A 10,987-nucleotide genomic window follows, 5' to 3' on the forward strand; every position below is an offset into this window, starting at 1 on the left:
CAAATTCCAAGCCAGGGCCTTATTATTATTATGATTATTTTTTTTTGGCCAAGCACAAGGCTTGAACTTAGGTCTTTGCACCTCTGCCACAACCAAACCTGGGATTCTAGGACCCAAGTTCAAATATCGGGGCTGGCAAAAAAAAAAGAAGGAGAAGTATAAAACTGAGAAGTTCAAGAAGGTGACATTAATTTTTTTGCTTTGTATTGTGACCATCCTGAGTCTAAATGACAAGGCCCAGAAAGTGCACATGACCTTGCATTGCTGATGTTTGGTGGGCTATTAGGGAAGCCATAGCCAAAACCAGCAACTTTGCCCTGGATGTTTAATCCCGGGACTGCCACTAATGAATGGTGGGAGGTTCTGAGAAACCCATTCTGATGATATATCCATACAAATGGAATGTTATAAAAGTAACAATTAAATTAGTAGTGTATTTTTTTATATTATAAAATTTTACACAATTATACTACATTGAATAATTTTCAATTAATACTTTATTATGTATTCAATCATGATGATTAAAAAAGGAAGGAATAATTTAGTTGCCAATAATTAGTAGTAATATGGTATATGCAAATTCATAATACAGACATCTGTCTTAGTTTATACATATACACCTATCTATCTACCAATCTACACATTTATCTGTTTATATACTTGTCACTCCTGGAGCTCAGTGGTGGAGTGCTCCTCTAGTACGTACAAAGCCCTGGGTTCAATTCCTTGCTACCACATGCACAGAAAAGTCTGGAAGTTGTGTTGTCGCTCAAGCAGTAAGCACTAGCTTTGAGCATAAAAGATTAGGGACTGTGTTTAGACCCTTACTTAAGACCCAAGACTGGCACCAAAAATAAAAAAAATAAAAGAAGGTTGTGATTGCAATGATATAAGGATAGGACTGCAAATATCACATAGCAAGCTGGGAGTCTGGTGCTGACAGCTGCTATCTAATCTGACTTAACCAGAGGTAAACTGCTTCAACCCAGCTCCACGTAACCAGATGCTGCTGGCTCACTCACCCCTATCATCCAAGATAGTCCAGGGCTGAGGTCTGACACTGGTGGGTTTAAATCCCAGCCCTGGCAGGAAGTCTGCGAAACTCTGAGCTGTGGCTCAAAGTGTTAGAGCTCTAGCCTTGAGCTAAACGTCTTAGGACAGTAGCCCCAAACTTTGAGTGCAATGCCCATGGCTAACTCCCCCTTAAAACAACCCCACCCCTTTAAGCCATTAGATGTGAACTTTGTGCAGTTTGTGAAGTGTTTCTGAAAAATTGGTGATACTGATGAAAACACCCTAATTCTAATGACAGCTTGTGGGATATAGCTATGTGATGAGTCCTTCATGAGGTGTTGTGTGCTGAGTCTTTCACCTTAACCTGGTATCTGCTCATTCTTCAGAGAGGTATCATTTCTCCTGAAAGCCTTCCCTGAAACACACACACACACACACATACACACATGCACACACACACACACACACACACACACACACACACACGCACACACACACAACACAGAGTGCATCACACGTTCATCCACCTGCTGGTCCTTGTAAAGTTCCACAAGTAAGATGATTGTGCACATGAGAAAGTTGAGGCTCAGATATGTCCCCATGTCAGGGCCAAAATTATGTATGTACTGAACTCTAATGAGTTGCCTCCTGCAGACAATTGTTTTGGTTTATTTTTCTTGGTCGTAAATGTTGAACTCAGGACACTGACCTTTCCCTGTTGAGTTCATGGCTAGTGCCTTATCACATGGAGTCAAGGACCCTAGGCATATATAGCTGAGGTCTGTCATCATGCCTACTCAGGAAGCTGAGATCTGATAATCTGGGTTCAAACTATCCCGGACACAAAAGGTCCCATGAGACTATTACCTCCTACTCACCATTTAGCAATTTGAAATGGAAGCCAGGTGCCACAGAATCACGTCTGTCATCCTAGCTGCTCAGAAGGCAGAGAGCTGAGGATCAGGGTCCAAACCAGCCTGGAGAGGAAATTCCTTGAGATGGTTATTTCCAGTGAGTCACCAGAAAGCCTGAGCGGGTGCTGTAGCTCAAGTGGTAGAGTGCTAGAGTTGAGCTGAAGTGCTCAGAGACAGCACCCAGGCCCAGACTTCAAGTCCTCCAAATTACAAGCAAAGAAAGCAAGAAACCTGAAGTGGATTGCTGAAAATGTGTCTTAGGGGTAGAGTGCTTTGCATATTTGAAACCCTGGGTTTGAATCCTCAGTAACACATCCCTAGAAAAAAAGCCTGAAGTGTCTCTGTGGTTCAAGTGGGAAAGTGTTATCTTCGTACAGGAGAAACTCAGGTATAGTGCTCAGCTCCTGAGTTCAATCTCTAGAACTGGTGTATGCGCACACACACACACACACACACACACACACACACACACACACACACACACACACACACACACACACACACACGAAGATACCAGAAGTAAAGCTGTGACACCAAATGGTAAAGCAAAGTGCTTCTGCTCTGAGCTTATGATCAGCACCCTGGCCCTGTGTTCAACCGCAAAACCTAGCCACCCAAGGCCCAACTAGGAGAGGTCAAAGGTTTCAAAACCTGATGAGCTTCACCAGCACTAGATGACCAGAAACATTGTGATATTACATATGTACTTAGATTTAGCAAGCTTCTGGAAACCGAGGGATACACTGTTGCCGATAATGAATCATTTCATTAGGTTCGGCTCCCTAACTTTTCTGCCAGAAGGACTCTTGAATTAATTGTAGCAACTTGTTTCAACACTGGGACATAGTTTAACAAAGACAGGATAAGTGCAGGGAACTTGGCCTGCCACTGGAGGTGGCACAAATGAAGGCTTCCTGTCAAAACAGAGCACTGGGACAGACAGAGCTTGGGTTACAAAGAGGCCTTTTTCTCCTTGACTTCAGAGCCCACCCACATTCATCCTCACCAATTGCCCCCGGATGAATTGTCTGTTTCACAGCTGTATAGGAGTGAGGCTTTTTGGGTGCCTGTTCCAACAAAGGAGGAGGAGGAGGAGGAGGAGGAGGAGAAGAAGAAGAAGAAGAAGAAGAAGAAGAAGAAGAAGAAGAAGAAGAAGAAGAAGAAGAAGAAGAAGAAGAAGAAGAAGAAGAAGAAGAAGAAGAAGAAGAAGAAGAAGAAGAAGAAGAAGAAGAAGAAGAAGAAGAAGAAGAAGAAGAAGAAGAAGAAGAAGAAGAAGAAGAAGAAGAAGAAGAAGAAGAAGAAGAAGAAGAAGAAGAAGAGGAAGAAGAAGAAGAAGAAGAAGTAGAAGAAAGAAGTTCTTTGATTTTTTTGGGAGGGTTGGGAAAAATCCTGTTTCTCCCTTGTGTCCTTAACCAGCCTCTTGTTGGAGTCTCTGGTCTGCTTTTGGTCCTGTGGCTTGGTTGGTTTCTTAAGTCAGTTTGTTCAAACAGGTAGAAAAATGTTCTGCTTTACCCAGGATTTTTGCCTTTTTTGAAAAAAAAAATTGTTTTCCATCCTCCTCCTAGGCTAGTTCATTGGGAGGCAGATATGCTTTGAGTATCACAAAAGAGGGGGATGCAGTGATGAGGCTAGGTTCTGGGTAGAGTTGAGGCCTTTAAACAGACAGTAGCTTTTCCTGGTGGCTAGTTTGTGAAAAACTCACAGACCCCAGCCTGGAGCCACTCTCAGGGTTTCTGTTACTGAACTTCAATTGATTGTCGAGGCTGCTAGAGGGAGGGGAAGCCTCTGGCTCTGATTACCCAGTGAAGAAAGCCACTCCTAGCACTGGTGCTCGAGCTGGGTGACTTTTCCCTGGAGCTGAGTCTGGCAGGTCACGCCGCCGTTAAGTTCTTGTGATCTGCTAAATGACTCGTTTTATTCCAAGGCTTGAGTTGGAGCTAGCAGCTCCGCCAAGCTTTGTCGGTATGCAAGATGGAGATCTCCGGTACTGGGGGGGGGGGGGGGGAGGAGTGGCCTTCCCTCCTCTGCTTCCTGAGAAGGATTGAGGACGTCAGGCTTCTACTCACGCTGAGTCTTGCTTCCTGGGTCGTCTCTGGTCTGCGAACTGGAGGATGACGATGTCTGCTCCTTGTCGGTTCTTGCTGGTGTTGAGTAGAATCAGCTTGTCCGCTGTGTCTGGCTCCTTCATACTGGACTCTCTGTGCCTCAGGTATGGCCGCGGCCGCCGCTGCCACTGCAGCTGTTGCAGTGGCGGCTGCTGGCAAGAGCTCAGATGTGTCTCCTTGCCTGGATTTTCCCTCTCTGGCCTGACTCTCTGTCCTGTGATGGCACACTTGGTGTTATTCTCTGGCTTGGGACTGTTCACTGGAACTCTAAAACTGCTTTCTCTGTGAGAGCTTGTTTAGATTCCAGCTTCTCCTCTGCCATCTTCCTGGAACTTCTCCATGCAATTTTTATTGTGTTAATGGTTAATAAAATATTAATAAAACTTAATACATATCCTAGAATTATTTCATCTAATTTTATTTAAAATTATACACTAATTAAACCCTTCATTATTTATTGTAGTGACAATTATTACACCTATGACATCCTATTACATAGCATATAGATTTGCACCTGAATTATACATCTTACCTGTCACCGACCACTTTCTTTTTTTTTTTTTTTAATTTAATTTTATTTTATTTGAGAACATACTGTACAGAGGGGCTACAATTACATGGGAAGGATAATGCATACATTTCTTACCAAGCATTGCAGCCTCCTCCTTTGTTTACCCTTCACCTCCCTTCCCAGCCTCCCCCCTCCCCCCACCCAATTTCACTGACCACTTTCAAAGAGAAAGAAAACTGTCCTGCTCAGCTTCTCACTCCAAGATTACATTTTTGGCAGTGCTGGGATCTAAACTCAAGGCCTAGAATTTCATGAATGGGTGATTTTCAGTGCAGCAGCCACTAGCCAATTCAACTCCTAGACAGTTCCCAGGCAGTGAGATCGAGCCCCATATGTTGAGGAGCTGGTAATTTGTGTGCTCATTTTTGTTGAATAGCATGAACATTTGAATTTCTTTTCTAATCTCTTCCATGACCCACTCGTGATTCAGAAGTGTGTTTTTTAACCTCCATGTGTTACAGGAATTTTTGATTTGGTGTTGAGTTCTAATTTTATTCCCTTGTGGTCTGAGAGAATACAAGGAATAACTTCAATGTTTCTGAATTTGGACAAGTTTGCTTTGTGGCCTAAAATGTGGTCTATTTTGTAAAATGTTCCATTTGCTGCTGAGAAAAACGTGTATTCTGATGCTGCTAGGTGAAATATTTGGTAGATATCTATTAAATCTATTTGATCTATGCAGGTGTTTAGATCTGCGGTTTCTCCCTTGAGTTTTTGCCAAGTTAAACTATCTAGTGCGGAAAGTGGTGTGTTAAAGTCCCCAACAATTAATGTCTTTGGATCTATATGGGATTTGAGGGAAAGTAGTGTTTCTTGGATAAATTTGGGTGCTCCATTTTTTTCCGAATAGATATTTAGAATTGTAATATCTTCCTGAAGGAGAGATCCCTTTATTAGTATATAGCGACCTTCTTTATCTCTTCTCACGAATTTCAATTTGAAATCTATTTTATCTGATATTAGGATTGCAACTCCCACCTGTTTATGGGAGCCGTTTGCTTGGTAGATTTTGTTCCAGCCTTTAACACTGAAAATGTCTTTGATTTTTGGGCAAAATGTGACTCCTGAAGGCAGCAGATAGAAGGATCTTGCTTTTTAATCCAACTAGACAGTCTATGTCAGTTAATTGGAGAGTTAATTCCGTTAATGATGAGAGATAGAACTGAGAATTATTTGAGAGTTCCTGCTATTTTATCCACCTTCTTGGGGGCTGTGGCAACTGGGTTTTTTCTATGGTTCTTGGATTCTCAGTTTGGCTGCGGTTTCTTTGCCTTTTTGTGGTCTTGTTGGTTTTCTATGTGTAAGATAACTTTAAGAATCATTTGTAGGGCTGGTTTGATGGAGATAAATTGTTTCAATTTTTTCTTTGCTATGGAAAATTTTTATTTGACCTTTGGTTATGAAGGAGAGTTTAGCTGGGTACAATAAACATGGTTGATAGTTGTTTGTCTTTACGGTATGGCGTACATCATTCCAGGCTCTTCTTGCTTTAATTGTCTCTGCTGAATAATCTGAGGTGATTCTAATTGTTTTCCCTTTCTAAGTGATTTATCTATTCTCCTTGACAGCTTTAAGGATATTTTCCTTGGTATCAATTGATCCTGTGAAGATTATAATGTGATGCTGGGTTGTTCTGTTCTGGTCTGGTGTAATTGGAGTTATAAAAGCTTCTTCTATCTGAATAGGCCTATTTTTTTTACATGTTTCGGAAATTCTTTGCTAGGATCCTGTTAAATTTCGCAGACCATTAACTTCTGTCTCTAGGTGCTCCTCTACACCAATTATCCTCTGATTATGCCTTCTTATGGTGTCTTCCAAGTGTTGAGTAGATCTATCCCCTTTCTTGGATTTGTCTTAGATGGTTGTACGTTCTTTCTCTATAATATCTAGGCTGTCTTCAATCTCCGAAAATCAATTTTCTGCATAGTCTAACCTACTATCAAGACTTTCTACTTTGCTTTTAATTTCTTTTCCTTCTAGTTGGTTGGCTTTGATTGCTTCAAATTCTTTGTTGGATCTTTGTTTTAGATCTTGTATGAGCTGCTTTACTTCCTTAATTTGGTTTTCAGTGTTTATTCTCAAATCACTTAGTTGATTGGTTATGGTTTCCTTGGACTCTCATTCCTTCTGTTGGGTTACACTCAGCATTCCCTTTGTGGTCTCCCTGACTTCCTTCAGTCTTTGTTAATGGATTCCATGAATGCCTTTAGCGATCTTTGTGTATTCTTATCCTGCGCTCTCAATTCCTGTATTACTCTTTGATTAGCTTCCTCCCCTTCACGCATTTCCTGTATTTCTCTTTGAGTGTTCTTAGCCCTGCCTATTTGGGATGAAAGTAACACCAGTTTTGTGCTAGAACACTATCTTAAGGCAAGCATCAACTAAAATCTGTAGTTTCAAAATCAAAGCCTGCAGATACGATCTAATTCAACAGATATATCTATTCAACATCCAACACCTATGTATTAATGGGTTACGAACCGCAAAGAATAGTTTGGCAAACCAGACATTATTAGGTTTAGGGAGAGATGTGGGTAAATATAGGAATAGAGGGATGTGGACAGACAGAGGGAAGGTTAATTTAACGAAGTCCTAATTTCTAAGCGGGAAATAGGTTGGATAGAATGATAATAGAGAGAGAAAAAAAAGAAGAAAGAGAAAGAGAAAAAAGAGACAAGAAAAAATAGAAAAACAAAATTTAAAAGTTAAAACGTGAAACACTTAAATACTTAAAAATTATGCAAACTAAAAACACAATATTCAGAGAATATGGATAGGATAAGAGAAGGGTAGGGATAGAAAGGAGATGTGAAAAACTTAAAAATAAACATGCTTAAAATATTATATAAGTGTAAAGAGATAGTACTGCTATTAAGGAATTTAAGTCTAAGAGGTTTGGAATTGAGTAATAAATTTTTGGATTAAATGTGTACACAATGGGGGATAAGGTCTAATAATCGACTATGGGTATATCTGAGGAAGAGCAGAACATCAATTAAATAACACAAAGAAGAATGAAAGAGAAGAAAAAGGTGAAAAGAATGAGAAGGAAAGAAAAAAACGAATCAAAAGGTCAATAAAGCTAAACATAAAAAATTTTTTAAAAGAAAAAGAAAAAAAGCACATACATATACCCCTAAAATAAAAATTATGAGGAAGAAAAAAGTTAATAGAAAACAAATTTTTTAAAGTTCAAAATGAAAAAAATTAAAAACAGTTTTAGAAAAAATTTCTTTATAAATGGTACAAAAAAAGAGTTCTTTGAGTTTTTTGGAAATGGGAAGATCCTGTATCTCCCTTGTGTCCTTAACCAGTCTCTAATTGGAGTTTCTCGTCTGTTTGTGGTGTTTGATATTCCTGTGGCTTGATTGGTTTATTACGTCAGTTTGTTTGAGCAAGCAGAAAAATGCTCTGCTTTACCCAGGATTTTATGATCCTCCTCCCAGGCTAGTTCAATGGGAGGGAGATCTGCTTTGAGTATCACAGAAGAAGGAGTGGCTGTTTTCTCTAGTTTGGAGATGCTGTGATGAGGCTAGGTTCTGGATAGAGTTGAGGCCTTTCAGCAAACGTTTGCTTTTCCCCGGGGGGTCTAGCTTCTGAGACACTCACAGAGCCCTACCTGGAGCCATTTTCAGGGTTTATGTTTAATGAATTTCAATTGATTGTCAAGACTGCTGTAGAAAGGGGAAGCCTCTGTTTCTGTTTATCCAGTGAAGAAAGACACTCCTGGGGCTGGCGACCCAGGCTAGGTGACTTTTACCTGGGTTGAGCAGAGCCTAGCAGGTCAGGTTAGGTTCCTGTGACCTGCTTAATGACTCTTTTGTTTTCTTCCAAGGCCTGAGTTGGAGCTAGCTGCTGAACCAGGCCTTTGCCATTATCAAAGATGGAGATTTCCCATAGTGGGCAGAGGGGTGGTCTTCCATCCTCTGATCCCTGAGAGGATATCAGGCTTCTACTCAAGCCGGAGTCTTCGTTCCTGGGTCATCTCTGGTCTGTGAACTGCAGGATGACGATATGTGCTCCTTGTCAGTTCTTGCTGGTGTTGAGTAGAACCCGCTCACTGGCCGCGTCTGGCGTCTTTGTCCTGGACTCTCTGTGTTGCAGGTATAGTGTCTATGGCTGCCACCAAAGGTGCTGCCATTGCAACTGCCACTGCTGCCACTGCCACTGCCGCCACCACCACAGTCACAGCTGTTAGCAAGTGCTCAGATACATCTCATTGCCTGGATTTTCCCTCTCTAACCTAATACTCTTTACTGTGATGGAACACTTTGTGTGATTCTCTGGCTTAGGATTGTTCATTGAAGCACTGAAACTGCTTTCTATGGGAGAGCTTGTTTAACCCCCAGCTTCTCTTCCACCATCTTCCCGGAACTCAGTCCTATATTAGTATGTGTATAATAATACTAAATAGGGGCTGGGAAGGTGGCTCACTGGTAGAGCACTTGCCTTGCATGCATGAGGTCCTGGGTTCAATTCCTCAGCACCGCATAAGTAGGGAAAAAAAGCCAGAAGTGGCGCTGTGGCTCAAGTGGTAGAGTGCTAGCTTTGAGCTGAAGATCTGAGGGACAGCTCCCAGGCCCAGAGTTCAGATCCACGACTGGACTCCCCCCCCCCAAAATGCTAAATACAATAGACAATAAGTAAATGAATCAAGTAAAAACTAAAATAAATACAAAATCAATAATAAAAATCATAGTGTTATAAACATACATAAGAAAATATATATCATATATTACACATATATAGAAATATTTTTCCATTGCAGGCCCTTCATTCAGACCCTGGTAACTCTAAACTGAATTTCTTTTCCTCAAGGACAGTGAACTTTGCTTTCACCCACGGTGCAAAAGAGTAACCTGGATGGTGAGATCAAATCCGAGCACTGAAAGAAATACTGGCCCCATTTCCAAGACAGTGACTTAATTCTTTTTTTTTTTAATTTCATTTTATTTGTGAACATACTGTAAAGAGGGGTACAATTACATGGGCAAGATAATGAGTACATTTCTTATCAAGCATTGCAGCCTCCACCTTTGTTTACCGTTCACATCCCTTTCCAGCCTCCTCCCGCCCCCCACCCAATCCCGCCCACCCCCCCCCACCGCACCAAAGTTGTAAAGTTCGTTTTTGACATGACGACTTGTACTTCACATAGTTTCATAGTGTCCACTTGTATCCTTAAACGACTTGTTTTTCACCATCTCCTCGACAAATTATACTGACATCAAATATAGTGAAAGCAGGGGTTGTACTGTGGGGGAGGGACATACAAAGCTACAAAGAAATAATCTTATTAATGAGTTAGAAACAAATGCAGGAAAGGAAAAAAAACATTTAAATACTTATCTAAGGGTTCATTTTCCTAACATCACATTATCTAATCTTTCTTGTTGGACTCATACATACACTAGATATTGCAAATAAGGGAAACCATGGGACCTTTGTTTCTTTGGGCTTGGCTTACTTCACTAAATATAATTTTTTTCAAGCCTTTCCATTTCCTAACAAATGGGATAATGTCATTCTTTCTGATGGAGGCATAGAATTCCATTGTGTATATATACCACATTTTCTTGATCCATTCATCTACTGCAAGGCATCTGGGTTGGTTGCATATCTTAGCTATGGTAAATAATGATGCAATAAACATAGTTGTGCTAGTAGCTTTAGTGTGGTCTTGTCACATTTTCAATGTTAAAGGCTGGAGCAAAATCTTCCAAGCAAACGGCTCCCATAAACAGGCGGGAGTTGCAATCCTAATATCAAATAAAATAATCTTCAAACTAAAATTCGTGAGAAGAGATAAAGAAGGTTGCTACATTCTAATTAAGGGATCTCTCCTTCAGGAGGATATTACAATTCTAAATATCTATTCGCGAAACAATGGAGCACCCAAATTTATCCAAGAAACACTACTTTTCCTCAAATCCCACATAGATGCAAAGACATTAATTGTTGGAGATTTTGACTTAATTATTTTTAAGTAAGCAGCTATGTTTAATCAGTTACATACTGAATATTAAAATAAAATCAGTGTGGAATTTTGTACATGTATTCAGACCTCTTTCCCTTACCCCCAAACTTCTTCTCTGAGCACGACTTTTTTCATTTTTTTATTGTAAAAATATTGTACAGAGAAGTTACAGTAAAATGATCAAGGTAATGATTTTATTTCCTGTTGAGGATTGTAGCCTCCTCCTTTGTGTTCCACCTACCATCCCCCCCTCCCATCTCCACATCTACTCCCCCTGCTGAGCTCAGTGACTTAATTTTTATTTTTGGCTTTGCACCGGGTTTGAATTCAAGAAGTGGCAACTCTGCCACTTTCGTGCACACTGCTATAGAATTAATGAGACCTGAGTTCAAATCCCAGCCTAGGA

Source organism: Dipodomys merriami, unplaced genomic scaffold (genome assembly GCF_024711535.1).
Source record: "Dipodomys merriami isolate MVZ:Mamm:240054 unplaced genomic scaffold, mDipMer1.0.p SCAF_461, whole genome shotgun sequence".
Taxonomy (NCBI): Eukaryota; Metazoa; Chordata; class Mammalia; order Rodentia; family Heteromyidae; genus Dipodomys; species Dipodomys merriami.